At 44.0% G+C, this 23238-nt stretch overlaps 1 protein-coding gene across 3 annotated transcripts in view; it reads right to left on the reverse strand.

The window, feature by feature from the left end:
- The window catches only part of SHISAL1 (shisa like 1), a 130986-nt gene extending 111736 nt beyond the window's left edge, over positions 1 to 19250 (reverse strand). For 2 of the 3 annotated variants that reach the window (XM_060684156.2, XM_060684158.2), the window contains exon 1: positions 18105 to 18312. The gene's annotated coding sequence lies outside the window, so the exon portion shown is untranslated. Of the gene's footprint in view, positions 1 to 18104; positions 18313 to 18764 lie in introns of those variants that run through there. The other variant, XM_060684157.2, reaches the window with a different exon arrangement.
- Positions 19251 to 23238: the final 3988 nt, after the last annotated feature.

Here is a 23238-nt window from a genome sequence, read left to right on the forward strand (position 1 = left end):
ATTATATTGTCTATGTGCATATCTTTACAACTATATTTATGAAAAATATAATAAATATTTTCTTGATGTGTCTCAATCCTTCGGTGTCAGTATAATTTGTGAACAGAAATCAAATGAAGCTGAATTTAACTTTTCTTTTGGCACTTTCAATTCTGGTTTCTATTATTGAATATCTCTCTTCATAATAAATAAGTCAGATCTTCTATTTCATGGTAAGATATGATCATTTCTTCCTAGCACTCATTCAAAAAGGCACTGATAGGTGGATTTTGTTACTCCGAAATGTAATTTGAAAAGGTGGTTAAATAATTATTTACTTCGTTGCCTACACCAATCTGCACATGAAGTTCAAGGAGTTATAATAAAGTGAATTACTGAGGCACATTATTTGTGCAACTTTTTTATTAGAAATGGCCTTGGAAGAATTAAATTTATCTTGCTAATGGGATGACTTCCAAAAAATGTCACCAGGGAAACATAAAATGTCACATCCCTTTAAATCACTGCATCACAAAGAGCTTTGATAAGTACCCCCCCCCCTGCTCATTTACATTACGAATTAGGGAGTATTTTATCAATAGGTTACAAGGATGACACAACTAAAATATGTTTATGAAGCAAGAGGATCTGCAGACGGTCCCTGTGCCAGTGCAATCATATGTGTCATATAGGAGTGTGACACACTCACACACAAATTAATTGCAGCTTTGATTGCACCATCTTGATTTTCTTCAATATTTTTTAAACACACCCTGCAGAAACTCCTGTGAAGTATACCCTTTAAATGGAAAAAACTCCCCTCTTTAGTTATCAATATTTATTATACCATGATTCTTGCACAATTAAGGATTGTTGTCCCCAATTCGGGTCTGAGCCTGGTGCCGAAGCCAATGATGGACGCCAGACACGAGGTGCAGGTTTTCTGATTGCTTTTTATTGGAGTACTCCAAGGAAAAGGGCTCCTGGCCAAAATGCCAAGAACCAAGGATTAAGTAAGCTTTATACATTTTCACTAAAAGAGAAGGTGGGACAAGGCGAGATAGTAAAAAATATCATCTAATAAACATTTTAGTAATAATTCTACAATTCGTTCTATTAGTCTCTAGCTGTCCCTATTCCTAAACCTTGGCTAATGAATATCCCAGGAGTTATCTAATACACATTTTATTGGCTGCAGGCCATCTGTATTCCTAATTTTTAGCTGAGGCCTGCAAGTTGTCTAACTCTTGTTACTTTTATCAGCTTTCTAACTACCCAGAATTGTTACAAGATTTACACATGCATATTTCCTGTAGATAAGCATTCTTTGTTTTTGTTAGACACCCTCCACAATTACAGTCTTCCTGATTTACTTTCAAGTGTGTGCCATGACCTGGCTTTATTTTAGCATACAGCCCATCAGATTATCTGCATTCATATGATCAGATTACTAAAATGCACAAGTTGCAGTATAAAGTCTGCAGTCTGGTTGCTTTTTCATTCCCTCCAAGATACAAGCAGCCACACAACCGAGGAAACCATGACTAGCCCTTGCTGGAAACCAACTACTATAAATGAGATCCCAAGAAGCCCTTTATTTTAACTTCTATATGCAGTTGCATATAAGGAGATGCTATGTTTAATTGTGGTTTCTTGAAATCTTCATCCTTTCATACAAGACACTGGGGGTGTTTAACAGGAGTCTTGGAACAAAACTTCCTAAAGGGTCTAAAATGTGAATCATCACCACCACATTGAAGCGATGAGCCAGTATTTTTCTTTCAAGTTGTCTACATCTCTACATGCCCTAAGCCCGTGATGGTGAACCTATGGCACAGGTGGCATGCAGCACTCTCTCTGTGGGCACGTGACCTGTTGACCCCAGTTCAGCTCTGCCGCGTGCCTCCTACTGGCCAGCTGGTCATTGGGTTTCTGCTGCACATGCGCAGGGGGTGGGGTGTGTGCATGGGAAGCGGGTAGCATGCATGGGGACCGAATGTGCATGTGCATGGGGCATGCATGGGGCCACGTGTGCATGCATGGGGATGGGATGCATGTGTGGGGGCCGCACACACACTGCATTTTGGGGGTAAGGGTGTGCTTTGGGCACTCGGTCTGGAAAAGGTTCACCATCACGGCCCTAAGCCATGTGTGGTAACTTTCATTTTTGACTCAAGTCACAAATTATCAGGGTGGCGAAAAATCAATGATTTTTTTAAAAAAATCAAAAAAATCTGATTTTTTTGATTTAAATCGGATTTTTTTGATTTAAATCGGATTTTTTTGATTTTTATCGAATTTATTTTAATAAAAAACTTTTGGGGTAAAAATCTATCGTAAGATAGTTTTCTATTTAAGATACATAAATAATTTAGTTTATTCAGCATGAAATGGAGCTTAGTTATGTAACATGAGGCTGTATATTCTGCAACACTGGGACTATCGGTGAGTCAACAGTGGGTCAAAGGAGTAGCAGAGATGACAGTTGTTCTTTAAAAATTATGATTTAAATCGAGTTGATTTAAATCAAGCCTTTTTACTAGTGATTTAAATCATGATGTAAATTGTGATTTAAATCAACTCGATTTAAATCAAATCCACCCTGCAAATTATTAATTCTAGACCAGGGGTGTCAAACTCAAGGCCCGTGGACCGGATATAGCCCACGGGGTGCTTAGATCTGGCCCGCAGGGCTGCCCTGGAAACAGTGAAGGACTGGCCTGCAGTGCCTCTGCCCGAAAAAACAGCTTGGGAGGACGGCATGTGGCCCTCCCAGGCTTCATTTTCGGCCACGACGACCTCCTACAGTCCTCTGGGGGGGACACATACAGCTGAAAACAGGGTCCAGGAGCCCGTTTTTGCTGGCAGAGTGCTTGGGCCACCACAGGTGCCCCCAACAGGAGTGACGTCAAGCTGACCACACCCACCCCATCCCCCCGAGGTCAAACACAACCCTGATGTGGCCCTCACTGAAATCAAGTTTGACACCTCTGTTCTAGACAATTCAATACTGGTTAGATATATACAAGCCAAAAGGCTCACAAATCACTATAGCCTCAACATTTCTTTCTTTGACTATCTGAATCTAACTTGAAAATTATTTAGCATCACAATGCCTCTTCTTGTGGCCCTCTATGCAACATTATGCTGATAGTACAAATATCAGATTTTCAAATTTTTTTTAAGGGAGGGTGGAACCCACTGGTTAAACGTATGTACGTATATATTTCAGACTATATAGGTAGTCCTTGACTTATGATCACAATTGAGCCCAAAATTTATGTTGTTAAATGGAGAAGTTTGTTATGTGAGTTTCACCCCAGTTTACGAGCTTTCTTGTCACCGTTGTTAAGTGAATCACTGCAATTGTTCAATTAGTAATACAGTTGTTAAGTGAATATAGTTTCCCCATTGACTTTGCTTGTCAGAAAGTTGCAAAAGGGGATTACATATTCCCAGGACACCACAACAGTCATAAAGGTAAGTCAGTTGTCAAGCATCCAAATCAGGGGTGGGTTCTAAAATTGTTACTACCGGTTCTGTGGGTGTGGCTTATTTTGTGGGTGTGGCTTGGTGGGGGGTAATGTGACTGGGTGGGCGTGGCCAATTTTTTTTTTTTTTACTTTTAAAAGCATTTTTTCTACAACCTTAAGAGGTTGCAGAAAAAAAATGCTTTTAGAAGCCTCTGATGATCAGGCAACTCAGCTGGGATCGCCAGAGGCTTTTAAAGGCTTTTTCTTTTCTACAACCTCTTTGGCCGAATAGGTTGTAGAAAAAAATGCTTTTAAAAGCCTCTGACGATCCCAGCTAAGCCGTGCGATCATCAGAGGCTTTTCTTTTTTAACTTTTAAAAGCATTTTTTTCGGCCAAAAAGGTTGTAGAAAAAATGCGCTTAAAAGTGTAAAAAAAAAAGCCTCTGATGTGGTGGGCAGGGTAAGCAAGTGGCGACTGGGTGGGGACCAGTTCGGGGGCGTGGCCAGCCAATGTTATTACCGGTTCTCCGAACTACTACAAATTTTTACTACCGGTTCTTGCGAACCGGTTCGAACCGGGAGCAACCCACCACTGATCCAAATGTAAATCATGTGACCAACGGTCATAAGTATGAAAAATGGTCCTAAGTCACTTTTTTCAGTGCCGTTGTAAGTTTGAACGGTCACTAAATGAACTGTTGTAAGTCGAGGACTACCTGTATTTTCCAGTGCCCCCGATCAGGAGGCAAAGCTCTTGTGATACAAAATTAATAATAAAATGGAATAAAATTAAAACTTAACGTTGACAAATCACTGTTCAATAACCAAGATGTGATTGCTTTTCCTTAGAAAAATTGTTATGGACACCCCTTCCTTGTCCCAAAGAATTTTTCTTTAAAAAAATATTTTTTGCTCTTAAGTTTCTCACAAAATCTCATCCAGTTCTCTGTGGAAACAGAGTTAGAAATGAGAGACAATTAAGAAACGTAATATTGGACAGAGTTAGTTAGATCAGGTGTCAGCAACCTGCGGCTCTGAAGCCGCATGCGGCTCTTTGGGCCCTCTGCTGTGGCTCTCTGTCGGGTGATCCCACTACTGGCTGGCCCTGCCCCTCGCCCTCCCCTCCCAGTCACTCCTCGCCTGGCCTGAGAAGATAAGGGCGATGGCGGGTGATGGAGAAATGGCCCGGGGCAGAGACAGAGAGAGAGGTGGGGAGAGAGGGGGGAGGAGGGAGAGAGAGATGTCAAATGGGTTTTGTGGTTCCCAGTGTTTTTTAACAACCGGTTCTCTGCCCTAATGACCGGCTGGGTAGGCGTGGCTAGGGGGGATGTCATGTGATGTCGAGTTGGCCACGCTCACCCAGGTTTTGTGGTTCCCGGTGTTTTCTTTTCTGTGGGAAACGGGTCCAAATGGCTCTTTGAGTGTTTAAGGTTGCAGACCCCTGAATTAGACCTAAGATACTTCAGGTAAAACTCTTGGTCATGTATTATGAAAACAAATGCACGGAATCTATATACCCTTCTGCACCATTTCATCAAGGATAGTAAAATATAAATAAACCCACGCACTGAGGAAATCTAATATAGATTTAACAGCATAGTAACCCTGTATGTGTTTACAGAGAAGTAATTCCTACCATGTCCAATGGAATCTGCTCCTAACTGTGCATGAAATTGTTCTTGAAACAACAGAAATGGAATTTGAGGAGGGCTATGAAACAATAAGCCACATAGTCATGTAGGAAGTTAGCACCCACCCCTCTCCTAGAAGAATGAAATATTCTAGGAAATATTAAAAAGGCAGAATATTATATTTCCCTGGATGCGAAATGGAGAAACATGTTTTTTTAGGCAGGAAGCAGACTCACTCTTAATAGCCCCCACACTATCAACAGCCCACAGCAGATGTCAGCACTTAAGAGATAAAGAGATAGCTAGGTCTATTCATAAGCAAATGCCCTCACCCAAGATCCAACTAAGGTAGGATTAGCCCTCTACCCATCTAGTAACAGAATTCACCACATGGCACCTGGGGAGATTACATCACCCAGCAAGATTCAACCAAGCTTGGGACTCAAAAGACAACCTACAAAGTTATCCCTGCATGGCTTCATGGGAGTCTGACAACCAATCAGAATACAAGCTCAAATTCAAAGCTCAACGGAGGGTATAAATCTTTCTCTCTGTGTCACCCATGTGCCTTTTTTTGTCCAGGACCTCAAAACCATGTGGTCCTGTCCACCATTAAACCAGAGGTGGTATTCAGCAGGTTCTGAACAGTTCTGGAGAACTGGTAGCGGAAATTTTGAATAGTTCGGAGAACCGGTAAATACCACCTCTGACTGGCCCCGCCTCCATCTATTCTCTGCCTCCCGAGTCCCAGCTGATCGGGAGGAAATGAGGATTTTGCAGTATCCTTCCCCTGCCACGCCCACCAAGCCATGCCACGCCCACCAAGCCACGCCCACAGAACCGGTAGTAAAAAAAATTTGAATCCACCATTGCATTAAACCATCTTTTTAAGCAGTCTCCATGTTTCCAGTGTCTTTCTCCCGACTTGGAACTGAACCCAGATGGACGTTTCTTCCAACAGCCGAAGTGGACTTTGTGTTATGGATGTTATGAGAGTATGGGTTCAAGAAGATTTCAGTCACCTCAAAGACAGGGCCCTCCAATTTACTTCCTGTGCAATCAGATAAAAGCACTGTTGAAAACATTTAAACCATTTGTATGGAAGTTAGCTTAAAAAAAAAAAAGCTTGATTGTAGATTATAAATAAATCTTTCCACCATTAGGATCTCTCTTCCTAGCTGGGTTAGATGTTCCTAGATTCCAAGAGGAGGTTTATTAGCCAGCACTCAAGACTTTTCTGCAAGGAGGAGATGCACATGCTACTTAATGAGCTAATGAAATCTCCCGGCCAGCTGACCACAGCACAGCTGGGGTTTAATGCTGGTCAGGTTAGACTGGGTACAAATGAGCTTAGGCTCTGAAGGGAAGCAGTGAGGGTGGAAAGAAAGTGCAAACTGATTTTCTAAAACATTTTTTCATCTAGTCAAAAGATCCTTTCCTTGTATCTGAAAGGCAATAATCTTTTGTAATGCAAATTAATACTTTAATTGGTTTTATATTTGAATGCAGCTATGTTCTAAAAAGTAGTTCTTTGCAAACTCATCTAATGAATTCATTAGCAAAATTTGTTCTGTTTAGAAATTTGAAATATATTCTTTCTTTTAGCACTGTTAAAAAGTCGATGCTGGAATAGCACCTCAGGATTGACTAATTTTGACTGTTTGGGAACTGTTTGCAAGATGTCAACTAATCAGACAAACTGTAAGCATTGCATTTGCGGCAAAGAGGCTGTCTAAAAACATTTCTACAGACGATATACAGTACCAGTTGCTTTTGAACCTCTGTAATACATGCATAAAATTTCATGAATGTTGCATGATGAACAAAAAACTAAAGATAAACTGCTTTTCAAATTATTCATTGTAGTTGGTATAGAGCTTCAATCAGACTTGTAAATAGCTATTCAGAGCTTTTATAGATTGGAAGACAAGATGAGAAGATGTTTCAAGCCCATGATAAATCATAAACGAAATACGTGTGGGGTATACTGTGAAGATGGTTACCAACATTTGCAAATGTTGGTATTTGGCTTTATAGGGACATCTGCCTTCCAATTACTTCAACTGTAGGGACACAGCTAAATGCCAAAGCAGTTCAAAATATTAATTAATTAGCATATTCTATGCAAATTATTCCCTATGCAAATTACTTCCATTTGGACAGTATATAATGGCACAGTAAATTTAGATCATCAAGACTTGATGGTTCAGTCTGTAAACTATCTTACCAAAATTGAATTGTCGCATCAACACACGTTGCTACTACTCAGCTAAGATACAGCATGCCAATCAACAAACTGAATTGAAACTTAATAATATCACTGACATTTTGATTCTTAAAATGCAAGATGAGTCTGCAACAGATCCATTTTCCTCCCTGAAGTCAAAAACAAATTAGAGCTTTCCTGACCAAGAGCTGGGTTAGCAAAAAAAAATTACCTAAAATTTAAAATCCCAGCCACAAAAAACAACCAAAAGATAAGCAAAATTTCTGCCTCCAACATTTACTTGCCAAAGTGACTGATCGTATTCCGTAGAGTGAGGAAAAGATCACGGAGACTAATTCTATCACAATCGGCTAAATGAATCTCTGTTCCCAGAGATTGTTGGTCTCAAACAAAGTGTATGTGTGAAGTTTCCGAAAGATGCCAGTATATTTGTGTGTGTCAATGAAATATACTACTCACTCTTCATGCCTTACTAATAACATTCCAAGTCTATCTCGCTGACCATTGAGTCGTGTCAACTTTGAACACTAAGCCTCTGCCGGACCATTAAGAATATATAATATGTAAGATTTTTTATTGCCTGAGGGCTCATTCTAACAAGCACACGACAGCTTGTTATCACAGAGAAAATGCGCATTACCCTTAAAAGCAAGTTCACAGGGAATAAAAGCAGAGTTCAAAATGTTCTCCCAACCTTGAAAAGGCTAACAGAGGTCTGACCCAAATGGGAGACCACCAGATATCTCACCTTTTCCTTATTTATTTATTTATTTATTTATTTATTTATTTATTTATTTATTTATTTATTCAAATTTCTATACCGCTCTACTCCCAAAGGACTCAGGGCGGTGAACAGCCAAGATAAAATACAGATAATACAAATATTAAAATAATATTTAAAATTTAAATAATATTTAAAATAAAATAACTAATAGTAGGAGGTTAAAAAAAATAAAAATCAAAGTCCTGGTAGAAGGCAGTGACGAGCTTGACTCAAGGGAGACCAGCTTTTCATAAGCCCTTGTCTCTCTGGTGTGGATTAATACCATCTACAAGTTTTGTTTTGCCCACTTTTATTGTCCTCTTTCCCAATTAAAGCAGAAGATGCTCCTTTATAGGGCTGCTCCTTTATAGGGCTGCACAGTCATCTGGGATTCAAAAGGCCAAATGTAATGGATCTCATGGACCGCTGTTGAGAACATCCTGAAGGAACATGTGATGACCCGGGGCATGGCATAAAGGCAACACAGCCAGAAAATAAGTACAAGTCCGTTTATTAGCTCCAAACCTTTGCCCCCAATATCCCTTTACTCTCCCGTCTGGAGAAAAACCCTTTCACAAACCTGTAAGCAGACAAAACTTCCAACCATAAATCCAACAGGGCGGGATAAGGTAATTAATGGCAGGGCAAGCAAGATAAGGAATTCCAGAAGTGAAGTAGCACGGCAGTAAATTAAACCAGTTGGGAGGATGCCAGGAACTCTGATAAAGCAGCCAACACGAACATGAACTCAGCATTTATGGTTATGGGCGCAACCCGTTGTGCCCACGTGACACCCCTCCTGCGCAAGCTGCACTGGCTCCCAGTGGTCTTCTGGGTGCGATTCAAGGTGTTGGTTACCACCTTTAAAGCGCTCCATGGCATAGGACCCAGGTACCTTCGAGACCGTCTTCTGCCACCAATAGCCTCCCACCGACCAGTCCGCTCCCACAGAGAGGGTCTCCTCAGGGTGCCATCAGCCAAGTTATGTTGGCTGGCAACACCCAGGGGGAGGGCCTTCTCTGTGGGAGCCCCAGCCCTGTGGAATGAACTGCCCCCGGAAATACGTAAGATCTCCGACCTCCGGGTGTTTCGTTGCGCATTGAAGACCCTGTTGTTCCGCCAGGCCGGGCTATCAACATAATAGTTTTAAATTGGGGTATTTTGGGGGTTTTAAATCGGCCAAATCTATTTAATTATTTTAATTTTTAATCATTGTTGTGTCTTATGTTTTAAATTGGCTGTACACCGCCCTGAGTCCTTCAGGAGAAGAGCGGTATAGAAATAAAATTATTATTATTATTATTATTTGTTCCCGACAACCACCTCTCCTTTAAACTCCATCCCCAGGTGTGCCTTGTGAAGGGAATCGGGGCCCTTTCCTCCCTCGTAAGCCACGCAACCCATGTTGCTCTCTTCTCCGTTCTTCCCTGCATGCCCTAGGATGAGGAGGGGGTGGGCCTTGGTCTTCATCAACCCCCTCTCCCTTGTTCTAACTCTCCCTTGCTCTGCCCAGCCTCACTTTGCCCTTCCTCAGTTTCTTCCACAGCCAACGGAGCCACTCTCTCGCTCTCTGTCAGCTGTTCCTCTTCCATCTCAGAGTCAGACTCCGATAGGGGCATGACAGAACACATATGTCTTCCTGGGATCAGGTGCATCAGCTACAGAAGGAGGCAGAGGAGCCCAGAAAAAGACACAGCTATTCTAAGGCTTTGCAACAGATGTTAGATGCCCCTTCAAATCCACATGTCTGTTCAGTCTTGTTACTCTGTCTTCATCCTACAACTTCCTCTTTTGTTACTGCTCAACAGCTGCACTTGGATGTCAGAACCAATCTGCCCTGCTCACTGCAACTGACAGAGAATCTACAAGGCAGCAAGAAAGCAGAAAAATTAAAAACCGAGACAGGGAATGCAATCGGCGCCATTATTCTTCCGAATTAGTAAATTCGGAAGAATTTAGAATTTAGTACTAAATTTACTAAAGCACAAGAAACCTGAACTTCCATTTTAAGTCACTCTTTCTGCACAGTCATTTAACAGTTTTAAAACTTGCTAGAAGCAGATTCAAAATTAAATTTACTCTTTACGAAATGCAAAGGAACGAGAACTGAGTGAGGGGCAGTATGTCAGTCCGGAGTAACACTTTGCTTGTGTTGTATTGTACAACACAAACCAGATGGAATGATAGAACTATATCTTTATGAAAGATCCAATTAAATACGTCATATAAATTAACTTTCTCCAACATCTGTCGTCCAGATGTGATCAACCCCATAACTCCCATCCTGAAAAAGCATTTACAAGAAGTTGAAATATGATTGCATGTATGCCAAAGATTAGGCAGGTAACTGGTTCCTAAAAAAAAAATCTTTTCCCCTTATTTGGTTTAACATCCAACTAAAGAAAGTGTTCTTAGAAATGTAGACAAATATTTTATACAATTTAAAGCAATTAGCTATCTCTCAAAGTACACCACCTTAAGATACTCTTGAGTAAATGTACAGACTAAATTTAAATGACTTAAAACAAATGCCAAATATTCAGCCATGAAGTCACTCCATTCCTGTTGGAATTCTCCCTGCCTGGCATATCAATCCACCAAAAATAAAAATATAGGCAGTGTTTCTCAGCCTTGGTAAGTGTAAGATGTATAGACTTCAATTGCCGAAAATTCCCCAGAGAGCAGAAGAAACACTAATGTAGACCATAATCAGTGGCAAATGGTCTCCCGCTTTAACATATTAGATACTGTAAAGAAATCAGGGCAGGGGAAGAAGGAAAGGGCTCTTCAGCTAGATAATCATGGCACCCCATTCATCGGTGTGACTATAAATATCAAGCCCAGGCAGAATGATAACCAGAACAATCTTAGGGTCACATTGTCATGGAAACACTAATGAGCTCTCCAAGACACCAATGATTAAGAATGGCAAACATTGACTCATAAGTCAATTGTACAGCAGAGCAGTCAAGAAGACAGAGGTTTCGAGGTAGCAAATAATTTTGCTAACCTTGCCTTCTGGAAGGTAGAAAATAACAAGACGTTGGCTCCCTTCCATCCTTTTTCAGTTTTTGGAGCTACCTATTTTCCTCTTCTTCAAGTCTGCTTGGAAGATTTTCTTAGCGGAAACCAGGATCCCTTCGTGCGTGATGGGTGGCCATATAAATTTACCAAATTAAAAAGAAAAAGAGCTCTTTAAGCTTTTTTTTTTTTTAAAAAAGGGACACGGTGGCTCAGTGGCTAAGATGCTGAGCTTGTCGATCAAAAGATCGGCAGTTCAGCGGCTCGAATCCCTAGTGCCACGTAACGGGGTGAGCTCCCATTACTTGTCCCAGCTTCTGCCAACCTAGCAGTTCAAAAGCACGTAAAAAAATGCAAGTAGAAAAATAGGGATCACCTTTGGTGGGAAGGTAACAGTGTTCCGTGAGCATTTGGCATTTAGTCATGCCAGCCACATGACCATGGAGACATCTTCGGACAGTGCTGGCTCTTCGGCTTTGAAACGGAGATGAGCACCACCCCCTAGAGTCGGGAACAACTAGCACATATGTGCGAGGGGAACCTTTACCTTTACCTTAAGCTTTTTAAGCTCAGAAGAAGGGAGTAAACCTTCAGTAATTTCTTTCCCCCATCTTTTCCTCTTTCCACTAGAGAACAGGCTCCATGTTGCCCAATCTCTTGGTGGGAAGAAGCAACCCTGCCCAGGAGGCCTTTAAAGAACATCTTTCAATGTTGTTCTTCTAAGACTACTAGAATGCAACTTCAAAGGAAACGGCCCTTTCAGAAGACTAGAGTTGGATCTTGATAGAACACCGGTTAGCAACACAGTTGTCAGCTGTATCTTTTCTTACGCTGATGTACTGCACTGATGGTTCTGCAGCTGGGGTCCAACCCTGAGGAAAGATGGGGTTTTCATCAGGAGTTGCCGACAGGTTACGGGTGCATGAATTTCTCTTGAGCAGCGATGCCTCTAAGTTTGCAGTGGGACACAGCCCTGGAGAAAGAGTAGCCAACAGCATGCTTTCTTGTAGTAACTCAAGTCCTGAAAGCAGGGACGTGTGTGGTTTTAGGATGGGGTACCTATAGCTAGATGAATCAAAAATTGGAATTAAGATGGCTGGAAGAAATATCAACAACCTGAGATATGCAGATGATACCACTCTAATGGCAGAAAGCGAAGAGGAACTGAAGAGCCTCTTGATGCAGGTGAAGAGTCTGCTGAGCCTGGTGGCTCAGCAGACTGATAGCATTGTGATTAACACCAGCTGTCTGCGATTACTGTAAGTTCAAATCTCACCAGGCTCAAGGTTGACTGAGCCTTCCAGGTAGGTAAATTGAGGACCCAGTTTGTGGGGGCAATAAGCTGACTTTGTATAAATATACAAAAGAATGAAGGCTATTGCTTAACGCATTGTAAGCCGCCCTGAGTCTCTGGAGAAGGGCGGCATATAAATCAAATTAAAAAAAAGAAAAAGAAGGAGAGTGCAAAAGTTGGCTTGAAACTCAACATTAAGAAAACTAAAATCATGGCATCTGGCCCTCTCAATTCCTGGCAAATAGATGAAGAAATGGAGGTAATCACAGATTTTATTTTCCTGGGCTCCAAGATCACCGCAAATGGGGAGTGCAGCCAAAAAATTAAAAGACACTTGCTCCTGGGGAGGAAAGCTATGGCAAATCTAGACAGCATTCTAAAAAGCAGAGACATCACCCTGCCAACAAAAGTGTGTATAGTCAAGGCTATGGTTTTCCCAGTTGCAATGTATGGCTGTGAAAGTTGGATCATAAGGAAGGCTGAGCGCCAAAGAATGGAGGCCTTTGAACTATGGTGCTGGAGAAGACTTCCATGAGTCCCTTGGACTGCAAGGCGATCAAATTGGTTGGTCCTAGAGGAGATCAACCCTGACTGCTCTTTAGAAGGCCAGATCCTGAAGAGGAAACTCAAATACTTTGGCCACCTAATGAGAAGGACTCACTGGAGAAGAGCCTAATGCTGGGAAAGATTGAGGGCAAAAGAAGAAAGGGACGACAGAGAATGAGGTGGCTGGATGGAGTCACTGAAGCAGTCGCCGTGAGCTTAAATGGACTCCAGAGGATGGTAGAGGACAGAAAGGAATGTTGTCCATAGGGTTGTGAGGGGCCAGACACGACTTTGCAGCTAACAACAACAACCTATAGCAGATTAAATGTTCAGAGGCTTACTGGCATGCGATTCCAAAGATCTGCTTCAGTGGGCAAGCTCTTCTTGGCTGTCCAATGGCTACTTCTAGCTGCTACTGAATCTGGGGCCGAATCTTGAGCTGGACTTCTTAGTTCTAAGCATTTGGCTAAACTTGGCTTAAGGAGTGGGACTGGTATTTATTTTTGCCATGGGGAGGCAACATTGGGTGGGAGTGGAAACCATCCCCACAACTCCCTCTCCTGCTTAAAAGTTGGTGCTCCTCACAATGGCTCTAAGAAGCCCTACTGAGAGAAGTAAATATTTGTGTTGGCTTGGAAGCTACCAAGTTCAAATTCGTCTGCTTAGCTGCAGAGTTTACTGGAAGCTCAGTGCAATTTATTTGGAAGCACATGCAAAAGGAATTCCTGTCCTAATACATGCATTTTGGAGAACAGCTTGGGTGGTCCAGATCGGCCAGACTTCTGAATTCTTAGGCTGAGGAGATGGATGGACTCTGATTGCAGCAACTCTCGTTCTCTCTCACTTTGAGAAAGACCAAAACAACAGCTGCAGAGACATTCCAATAATCCAACCCTTAACCCAGGGGTCAGCAACCCACAGCTCTGGAGCCGCATGTGGCTCTTTCATCCCTCTGCTGCAGCTCCCTGTTGCTGGTCGGCTCCACAATTGATAAGAGCTTTTGGTTAGGACAGATAGAGGAAAAAGAGAGAGCTTCACCTGCATAGTCATGGCCATCGTGACTTTTCTGACCATACTCTGTGGATATCCATGAACCTTGGGATTTCCTAATATAGATACTAATAAGATATGGTACCATTTATATTCTGAGCCTAGAAATCACCAATCATTTGCTGCTTCCTCATTACTTCTCTTTTCTCCCCCAGCCCTCATCTTTCTTATATCTTCGAACTAAAAGAAACATGGTTTGTCTGCAAAGAACATTCTCACAGAATTATTGCTCGGGTTTTTAAATTGTATTTTCAAGTCTTTTTAGATTCGTGACTAGTGAAGTAGTAAACTGAAACCCCCAGCCTGGCTGTCAGTTTACTACTGTCCTGCTGGGAAAATTTATCCTTGTTGTCTCCATGGATGTTCTGGAGACACACAAGAGGGACTAAAAGAAAAGTGCAACTAGTTCATCTTTGAGATAAACATATATTAAGGAGTTCAGAACTAACTCTCCTTTGGTCAGGATGGGGCCAAATTTGGTACAGGAAAGAGGTACCAAATGAATCAGGATCAAACACAGGCTAGATCTGGCCAGGACTGCAAAGAAAAACAACTCCAGAAAAATGTAACACAAGGTTTATGCAGGACCACAAGGTTTCTGCAAAATCCATTACAGTACTTGGCGATATAGAAGAAATCAGAGGCTTCCTTTGGCCACTCTTGCTAAAGGAGCTGTAAGAAAAAAAATCAAGGAACCAGGCTCTGCATGCTAGCGCTGATTTAACAGAAGTAACAGAATAACAGAGTTGAAAGGGACCCTGGAGGACTTCTAGTCCACCCCTCCTGCTTGGAACTTCAGTCATCCCAGATGTGGAGCAACAGCATGCAAACTTGTCAACCTCCAGAAAAGTCTGTTGCCAAAATCCCCAATCCTATGTAATATTCATATTCATTCTCTCTTCTCTTTCTCTCTCTCGCACTCACTCAAACACAAACATACACACATATAGAGGGTCCTGGTTACAATTTCTTTTCCCCATTCCTGGCTGGAGAATTCTGGGAGTTGCCTTGCAATTGCCAAGGTTGAGAAAAGTTGGGAAGGGCAAGTTAAGGGATGGAAACTCATCAAGGAAAGATCCAATCTAGAACTAAGGAAAAATTTCCTGACTGTGACAACAATTAATCAGTTGGAACATTTTACTTCTGGAAATTGTGGGTACTCCCTCACTGGAGGTTTTCAAAAAGAGATTGAACAACCACTTGTTTAGAATAGTATAGAATAGTATAGGGCAGGGGGTTGGAAGTCCCTTCCAACTCTGTTATTTGGCTATACTGTTATTTTTGAGTTGACAACTTTGTAAAGTACCTGTTGTAGAAATGCTGTATTGTGTACCATAGTCACTAGTCACACCTTTTTAGACTAAACCGTGTGAGCTTAAGTGAACTACTGGTAGTCCTTGACTTACAACACTTCATTTAGTGACCATTCTGGAATCACTGAAAAAAGTGATTTATGACTGTTTTTCCACACTTGTGACCATTGCAGCATCCCTATAGTCACGTGATCAAAATTCAGATGCTTGGCAAGTGGTTCATATTTATGACGGTTGCAATATCCCGGGGTCACGTGATCCCTTTTTGCAATCTTCTGATAAGCAAAGTCAATGGGAAATCCAGATCCCCTTAACAGCCATATTAAGGTAAAGGGAAAGGTTCCCCTTGCATATATGTGCTAGTAGTTCCTGCCTCTAGGGGACGGTGCTCATCTCCGTTTCAAAGCCGAAAAGCCAGCGCTGTCCGAAGACGTCTCTGTGGTCATGTGGCCGGCATGAATAAACGGCAAAGACGCACAGAACACTGTTACCTTCCCACCAAAGGTGGTCCCTATTTTTCTACTTGCATTTTTACGTGCTTTCGAACTGCTAGGTTGGCAGAAGCTGGGACAAGTAACGGGAGCTCACCCCGTTATGCGGCACTAGGGATTCGAACCACTGAACTGCAGACCTTTCGATCGACAAGCTCAGCGTCTTAGCCACTGAGCTACCGCATCCCTTTAATAGCCATATTACTAATTAAATAAATGCAATGATTCACTTAACAACTGGGGCAAGAAAAGTCGTAAAATGGGCAAACTCACTTAATGAATGTTTCACTTATCAACATAAAATTCAGGCTTCACTGTGGCCATATAAGTTGAGGACTACCTGTACCAAAGTCCTAATTTTTTTTAAGTCACCTATAGCCACTAACTGGCCCTGACCCAGGTGTTTTTAACACGGGCACCCATTGGAGGATCTCCATACACAGGTAGTCCTCACCTTACAACCACAATTGAGCCCAAAATTTATGTTAAAAGTGAGAAATCTGTGAAGTTGAGTTTGCTCCGTTTTTACAACTTTTCTCGCCACTGTTGTTAAGCGAACCACAGATGATCTTAAATTAGTAACACAGTGGTTAAGTGAATACTGGTTTCCCCATGGACTTTGCTGGTTCAGGTCGCAAAAGGGAGGTCACGTGACCCCCCCCTCCCCCACCGGTCATCAATGCGAGTCAGTTGTCAAGCATCCGAATGTAAATCACGTGGCCACGGGGGTCGTAAATGTGAAACACGGTCCCAAGTCAAGTTTTTTTTTCAGGCGCCGTCGTAACTTTGAACGGTCCCTGAACGAACTGTTGTAAGTCGAGGACTACCTGCAACGACAGGGGTCAAAGCTAAGAGGCACCCATCTAGCCAGCCTCTAGGCTGGGGGGGGGATCATCATCCCTACCCCCAACTTTTTTTTAAAGGTCGGAGCCTGGTGGCGCAGTGGACTAAACTACTGTTAAAGTAGCACTTAGCTGCCAGCTGCCTGCAATTACTGCGAGTTCAATTATCACCAAGCTCAAGGTTGATTCAGCCTTCCATCCTTCCCAGGTAGGTAAAATGAGGACCCGGATTGTGGGGGCAATAAGCTGACTTTGTATAAAATAGAACACTGCTGGGGGGGGGGCAAAAGCCCTACTAAGCAGGTATATACAAGAGTATGAAGGCTATATTGCTTAAAAGCATTGTAAGCCGCCCTGAGTCTCCGGAGAAGGGCGGCATATAAATCAAACTAATAAATAAATAAATAAAATTTCCCCCCGCAGGCAACGGGAGAGCCAGGAGAAGCTCCGCGAAACGACTTCTTCCAACTCTCGTGTCTCTTGAGGGCGGCGCGGGGCTCCGGTTTCCAGGGCGCGGGGCTGCAGCCACCGGCTGTGGTGGGGGGGGGGGGGTTGGAGTTTCCATGCCGGCTCCTCAGCCGCTTGGCCGGGGAGCCTCTTCCCAAGCTGGAGCCGCGGCAAGCGCGAGCCGGGGAATCGGGGCGGGGCAGAGGAGAAGGCAAAGCAGCGACCCCCCCCACTCAAACCTCTCCCCCGCTCGGCGGCGCCCCCTCCCTCGCAGCCCCGTCCCGCCGATTCCTGAGGGGGCAGCGCGAGACCTCCTCAGGTGGGGGAGCGCCACTCGAGGGAAGAGCGGGCGTGTGGGGGGGGGAGGAAATAAGGGGAGGGGGGGAGAGGAGAGCGGGAAAAAAAAAAAGAGTCCGACTTGGTTGCCCGAAGTGTCAAAACTGAGGCGCGACATCCCGCCGCCTTCTTGGAGCAAACGTCGAGGGCGTCCCCAAGACGGTTCAGGGAAGACTTTTTTTGAAGATTTGATTCCCTTCGCGAATGAAAGGCGCTCCTTGTTTGGCTTTTTTTTTTTCCTTTTTTTTTTAACCATCTCGGGAGTGACTCCGTCGTCGTCCCCCCCCCCCCGTCTCGCGGCGTCATTTCCCTCATACACACACACACAACACCCCTGTCAGGTAGGCTGAGCCGGGAGGGGAAAAAAAAAAAAGAGAGAGAAAAGGTGGCTCTGGGAAGCCGCTGTCTTTCTTCGGCGGACGTAAGAGGCTCGTCTTTCCCCCCACACCCTCGAAAGGGGGGAAAGACACCGTAGCTTCCCCGGAAAGCAAGCAGCCCCCAACCGCGAGATGGCGGGAAGGAGGGAGGAATGGAGGGGAGGGGGGCGTCCTCCCTAACTCAGCGCGCGCCAGAAGCCCCGCCCGGCGGAGGGAGGGAGGGAGAGGAGGAGGAAGGGGCAGCTGAACGGCGGCGGCGGCGGCGGCGGGGAGAAGGGACGGGGGGAGGGGGGGACCCGCGGAGCCTCACCCACCTGAACGGCAACCTGGTCCCCCTGCGGGAAGCGCTGGAGCCAGCGAGCAGCGACATCACCGCCGGCGAAGGAGAGCGCGACTGACTTGCGCTCGCGCCCGCCTGCTTTTCAGCCAGCTCTTTGCCGAGGGCGGATCGGGGGCGCCTCCCCGCGCGGGCAGAGCGACACCCCCTGCCCCTCCTTTCGCGCCCGAGCGAGTCGGAGGGGTGGAGAGAAAGAGAAGCAGGAGGAGGAGGAGGAGAGGAGGAGGAGGAGCGGCGCGGCAGCCGGAGGAAGCGTGCGGGTCTACGCCGCCGCCCGAAAGAGGTTGAGCCGGCGGCGGAGAGGGGCGTCCGGCCCAGCCCCCCCTTTTTCTCCCCCCCTCCCCGCTCTTCTTGCAAGAAGGACAAGGAACAATGGATGGAAACCGATCAGCCTAGAAAATAAGGAGAAATTTTCTGACGATCGACCCCATGGAACGGCTTGCCTTCAGAAGTTGTGGGTGCCCCCATCACCCCAGAAGAGACTTGGATGGCCGCTTGCCAGAAATAGTCTAGGCAGGGTCCCCTGCTTGAACGGGGGTGGGCTGGGCTGGATGACCTCCAAGGTCCCTTCCATCTCTGTTATTCTTGTTATTCTCCTCCCATCAGCTCTGGGGAATCGGACCTCAGCGGGACTTACACTTTCCGAAGCGGCGTCCTCCCCGGTAGCGGATGATTGCGAAGGCTGCGCCGGAGAGGGAAACCCTCTTGAGCTCCCGAGTGGGTTGGCGATTAGCCTGCGGGAAAAGCCCTATCCGGCTTCCTCTGGGTGCCAGATGTGCTTACTCCGAAGCAAAGTCCCGCCGGTCTTTCGCCGCTGGCTCCCGGCGCGGGGACGATCGGATCCGCTTTAATCTGAATAGCAAAGCAGCCCGGTCAATCCCCGCGGTCGAAAGAGAGGGTTCAACGCTTATGCAGGCTCCCGTATCCGTTCCGTAGGAGGCCATGCGCTTTGCAAGGACCTCTAAATCCCGGGATTGTGGTCTCGCAACGCCTTTCAAAAACCCCGACACGCTTGAGAATCGGGTGCCCCGTGGCCTGTCCAAGTTTACTTAGCGGCAGTTTTGTGCAAGCTCTGTTGAAAGCTTGAGATCCGTAGGAGGGGAACATTGGGTGAGGATTAAAGGATCGGAAAAAGCCCCTGAATTCCCAATTTGCCTTTTTTTTATTAATCAGAGCATTTCTTTTCAAGGGCCTTTAGGGTTATCCGGATGCATCCAGATTCATCTAAATTGGCTCCTTAGAAGCAGCTAGGATTCTCTACAAACATATACATACATACATACATACATACATACATACATACATACATACATACATACATACATACAGTGGTGGGATTCAAATCATTTAACAACCGATTCTCTGCCCTAATGATTTCTTCCAACAACCAGTTCACCAAACAGCTCAGAAAGTTAACAACCGGTTCTCCCGAAGTGATGCAAACTGGCTGGATCCCACCACTCTGTGTGTGTGTGTGTGTGTGTGTGTGTGTGTAGATAGATAGATAGATAGATAGATAGATAGATAGATAGATAGATAGATAGATAGATGTCATTACGTTATGATTATATTTGGCCAAGAAACAACATGATACCTGCCAAAACTGGTTGGCAGCTCAATTTCTTCGATGTCAAATAATTAACTTCTAAATGTAATCATCATTAAAAAAAATGGTCCTGAGAAATAATTATTCTCTTTCTCCTTTGCCTTCTAAATGGTCACTGCTTGTTGTTGTTGTTGTTGTTTTTAACAATGACTCTTTGGAGAATTCTAACCAGCATTCCAACTTGACTTCCTTTGGAGAACTTTTAAGAATCTTTAAGAAGCAAGGATGCTTTATAAAAGCAAACCCCATGGAGAAATTCTTACGTCACTCTCTTTCTAAACACCGTTTGCTGCTTTTCTTTCCGTTCATGCATTGCACCGTGAGAGGCTCAAAGGAAGCCTAGAACCCTAATTTTATTTCCACTACAAGGCTTTGGCTGTGTTTGTACTAAGCTAAAATGCTTAGAATTGGACGTTTAGGTCAGCCCTCACCCTTAGGGACAGGAAATTAAAGAATCCCCCAAAGAGGCTTGTTTTTCCTCCTTGAAATGATGTACACTGGCACTGTGCTTACTCAGCCCGTACAGTCCCATTTTACACTGGGTGTTTATGGAGGCAGCGCTGTCAAAACCTGCAAGATGGCACATGCAGCATTGCAGTCAAAGCCCCACCCCTTTTATACCTGCACGTAGAGAATGGATCTTGGGTCCCAACACCACATTCTCCATCCTGCAGATTTCAACTAGACATCCCTGTTTTTGACAGCTCTGTGTGGAACATCTGCCATTTGGGGTTCTCTACTCCAAAAATCATAAACTGTGAAGAGTTTATCCATATTCATACATATGAAATATGGAGACTCTTTGGCGCTTAGAAGAAAGGACCAGACTCGGAGCTTATTAAAGCTCTGATCCTAGTAGTAGTTACACAGTAGTGTTTACATTTCTCAAATCCCACAGCCATTAGACTGAATGATTAGACTGAAAGGATGCCGAGTTATTGATTGTCCGGTGATTGTATTCCCAAGACATACAGAATTGCAAACTAGTCAACCCCGCTTGAGCTTAGTATTTTAGGTAAATTCAGTTTGTAATTTGATGTGAAATGAGGATGCTGCAAAGTGATATGATGAACAGTCCTAGTCTGTTGATTCAAACTCGTCTTGCTTTGGTGAAAGCGTTGAAAATACAGTCAATCCAGAGGTGGTATTCAGCAGGTTCTGACCAGTTCTAGAGAAACTGGTAGCAGAAATTTTGAGTAGTTCAGAGAACCAGCAAATACACCTCTGACTGGCCCCGCCCCCATCTATTCTCTGCCTCCTGAGTCCCAGCTGATCTGGAGGAAATGGGGATTTTGCAGTAACCTTCCCCTGGAGTGGGGAGGAATGGAGATTTAACAGTATCCTTCCCTTCCATGCCCACCAAGCCATGCCATGCCTACCAAGCCACACCCATAGAACCGGTAGTAAAAAAATTTGATTCCCATCATTGACTATCAATCAATCAGAATAGAACTGGAAGGCACCTTGGACGTCTTGTAGCCCAACTCCCTGCTCAAGCAGGAGATCCTATATCATTTCAGACAAGTCCAGTGATGAAGCACCTACAACTTCTGAAGGTAAGTTGTTCCACTGGTTAATTGTTCTCAGTGTTAGAAAGTTTCTCCTTAATTCCAGGTTGTTTCTCTCCTTGATTAGTTTCCATGCATTGTTTCTCTCCTTGATTAGTTTTCATGCATTGTTTCTTGTCCTGCCCTCTGATGCTTTGGAAAATAAGTTGACCCCCTCTTCTTTGAGGCAGCCCTTCAAATACCGGAATACTGCTATCATGTCATCCCTAGTCCTTTTCTCTAGACTAGCCATACCCAATTCCTGCAACCATTTTTTCATATGTTTTTGTCTGAAAGCCTTTAATAATCTTAGTTGCACTTGTTTGCACTTTTTCCAGAATCTCAACATCTTTTTTCTAATGTGGTGACCAAAGCTGGATACAGTATTCCAGGTTTAGTCCTACCATGGTTTTATAAAGTGGTACTAACACTTCACACGATCCCAACTCTATGCCTCTGTTTATACAACCAAGGACTCCAAGGTCCCTCAAACAGTTACTGTTTTTGAGCCAAGTTTCGCCTAATCTGTACTTGTGTTGTTGTTAGTTGCAAAGTTGTGTCTGACCCATTGTGACCCCATAGACAACTTTCCTCCAGGCCTTCCTGTCCTCTACCATCCCCCGGAGACCATTTAAGCTCACGCCGACTGCTTCAGTGACTCCATCCAGCCACCTCGTTCTCTGCCGTCCCCTTCTTCTTTTGCCCTCAATCGTTCCCAGCATTAGGCTCTTCTCCAGTGAGTCCTTCCTTCTCATTAGGTGTCCAAAGTATTTGAGTTGCATCTTCAGGATCTGGCCTCCTAAAGAGCAGTTAGGGTTGATCTCCTCTAGGACTGACCAGTTTGTTCGCCTTGCGGTCCAAGGGACTCACAGGAGTCTTCTCCAGCACCAGAGTTCAAAGGCCTCGATTCTTTGGCGCTCAGCCTTCCTTATGGTCCAACTTTCACAGCCATTCATTGCAACTGGGAAAACCATCGCTGTACTTGTACCTTTGGTTTTTCCTGCCTAGGTATAAAACCTTGCTTTTCTCCACATTGAATTTCACGTTGTTGGATCCATATAGTAAATTCAGTTAAGCTGCTTTCCATGGCTGTGTGTACATGTAAAGAAAAAGCATAATTGTAGGATTAATTATGGATATAAACCGACAGATTAATATAATGAAGAGTGCAGAAAGCTCACAACTTTTGAAAGTTGCACTCACATCCTGTGGGGAGAAGAATAGGAGAAATATGTAGACAGGTAGAGAAGACATCCAGGGTGTTTTTAATTACTAAGTAGGGAACGTGCCTATGTGTTGAGGTTCTTTCATAAACCTCTGGAAAATTGGGATTTCTCAGTCAAAAGGGAAGACATGCATGCATATTTCTTCTCCACTGGATTTTGATTAATTACAGGAAAAAAGGCAATGAGATTAGCTATTTTTTTTAAAGGTGCTAGAAGTCAGTGAGGATTTGACTTAGATGTGTGAGGCCAACCTGTCCTCACATATCTAAGTCAAATTCTCAGACTGACTTCTAGTACTTTAAAAAATAGCTAATGGCATTAATTGGCATTAATAAATAGCTCTTGACATTAATGCCAAGATGGCATTAATTGCACTAGAGGGGTAGGGATGGGGGTAGGTAATACATCTGTCCTGGGTCTCAGCAGTTTTTAGTACCTTCAGTCATGGTATTCGGTGGTGCAGTGGGTAGAGTGCAGTACTACAGGCTATTTCTGCTGACTGCCGGCTGCCTGCAATTTGGCAGTTCAAATCTCACCAGGCTCAATGTTGACTCAGCCTTTCATCCATCCAAGGTGGATAAAATGAGGGCCCAAATTGTTGGGGGCAATATGCTGATGCTGTAAACTCCTTAGAGACGGCTGTAAAGCACTGTAAAGTGGTATATAAGTCTAAGTGCTATTGGTATTGCTATTCTTCTAGACTGGTTTCAAGAGTTCGGACACAATTTTATA

Source organism: Pantherophis guttatus, chromosome 7 (genome assembly GCF_059756535.1).
Source record: "Pantherophis guttatus breed Tessera chromosome 7, ASM5975653v1, whole genome shotgun sequence".
NCBI classification, from domain to species: Eukaryota; Metazoa; Chordata; class Lepidosauria; order Squamata; family Colubridae; genus Pantherophis; species Pantherophis guttatus.